The following is a 2224-nucleotide window of genomic DNA, read 5'->3' as shown; positions in this document are numbered from 1 at the left end:
CGCCCGTTTCGAGTCGCTTGGCTAAATCGAGCAAAACCGAATATTTCTTTGTGTGATTTTAATAGGAGAAAAATGTTTGAAAGTTCGTTAAAATATAAAGAAGATTAATTCAAAAAATAATTTTAAATAAAATTCCCAATAAAATCAAAAAAGTCTTCGCTCGTAGTCAATAGACTATATCAAAAAATATTTTGTCTCGCGTTGTTTATTTTTACCACATAAAATAATTACAAAACATAAAAAAGTAATTAAATCGACGAAAAGGATATATATTCTTGTTTAACTAATTTTTATTGAAAAAGAAACCATTTTTTAATATAGGTTTGTTTTTCGTCAACAGATGGCTCTAACGAACGTGCTGGGATCGTATAAGTAACGAAGAGTAAAAAGTTATTACTCGCTCGTCGGAGAAAAAGCCGTTACACGGCTAGAATCTCCATATAAACTCCGAGACAAGAAGAAGTGGTTACTACATTGTTTTTTTTTCTCGGAAATTCGAGGTTCCGAACGACGTTTCCAGCAGGCGATCCAGAATACAGAACGGAAGTGTCGGTTGTCTTCACTCCGCTGTGACGATTCACCTAGATTAAGTTACATCCAAACCGCTTTGTTTCGTTTCCAGAGACCCGCTTCTCCTAACGAAAAAATACATATTTTTCAAGTAAAAGGTTTCAAATGCAAACGCATTAAAAATAATAATCGGACGGTACTCGAAGGAATTTAGGGGACTAGCCATTCTCGGCACGCTACTGATTTCCGCCACGCGCGAGTGGGGAAACACTGCGCTGGTCATTAATTAATTGTGGTCGTGATGATTGTTAACGGAATCCTCAAATATCTTATAAATTATCGTAAGAACGCGCAATAGAAGAAAACCGGGGATTAGATCATTCCGTCCGTCCTGCCGAAATGTCTGTTCCACTCACACTCGGAGTTATAAATTATTTTCCTTCGGATTTTTGGTCTATGGCCGTACGTCTGCGGGAATTGGTACTTTGAATACGATTTAAATCAACGACTTAAATATCGACGAAGAGATTCAAAGCGGTTACGAACAGAATTTGTAACGACAAAACTTCCTTCTCCGTTAAAGGCGCCAACTTTACGCGTCATATTTTATGGAACCCGATCGTAGTTTGTTTATATTCCGCTCGAGTGAGCCAGCCCCCGTCCACCGCCACCCAACCGTTACAAATTACAAATAATACCGGGATCGTAGAAATATTAAAGGAGGAAGTTTATTCGGCGCTTCTTTTGGTGTTATAAATAAGTAGTGTTTGTTTCCACTTACGCGATTCTTAACGTCGATGTTGGTCGCGCTTCCTCTGCTTCGTGTCCGTGGCCGTTTAAAGCATTTTTGAGTTTTCCGGCCCAGTTTATTTACCGGAGCGATACACGTATAGAACAGAAATATTAGTAATGCGCGGCGCCACCACCGGGTATGCACCCGCGTTAATTCGCTCTCGCTCGTACTACTAATAGAAAACAATTATTAAATATACGAAATGACTAAATACGTATACAGTCGACCCCCATAACACTGTTGATAATTCCGTTTTATATGAATTCCATGTTGTACGAGTCACTTAGATTTTACAAATACGTGTGCCGGTNTTTTGATGTAAAATTTATTTAATATATCTTATTAAATAAATAAAAATAAATAAACTTAATATAAGAAAAATTTAAGTCAATATATATTATTTGAAACTATTAGTATTTTTAGTGACGTCTGAAATTTTGTAAAGATTAACTTTGTTTTAACTCTTCATTATCCATACAGAAATAGGCCTATTAATTTAACACGGAGAATAGTTTACAGAGTAAAAATGGTTTCTTCATTATTAACAATGCAGCTTTGTTAACTTTGAAGAATTACTAATTTGGCTTTATACTGTAAAAGCTGAGAATGGCCCTTCTCGAGTTTCGGGCACACGAATAAAAGGTTAAGTGGATCATTATAAAGTTCAATAATTTTCAATTATACTGCGATATATAATTAAATTATTAACAAAAGTTTAAAGGAATGGTATAACAGAATAGCATATTCATTAACAATCTAACTTCAAACAGAGAAAATAATACTTTATTGAAATAGAAAAAGAAATATTGGTTTTGATATTTTTGAACCTCTTAAGCCCACCTTAAAACAAAAACTGCCACTCAACAAAAATTTCTTTGCTTTCAACTTAAAAGATAATACTGGTAATACCTTTTGTATTTT

The sequence above is a fragment of the Centruroides sculpturatus genome, unplaced genomic scaffold, assembly GCF_000671375.1.
Source record: "Centruroides sculpturatus isolate CEXI.00-Female unplaced genomic scaffold, Cexi_2.0 scaffold1036, whole genome shotgun sequence".
Classification (NCBI taxonomy): Eukaryota; Metazoa; Arthropoda; class Arachnida; order Scorpiones; family Buthidae; genus Centruroides; species Centruroides sculpturatus.
This window is presented reverse-complemented; position numbering follows the sequence as displayed.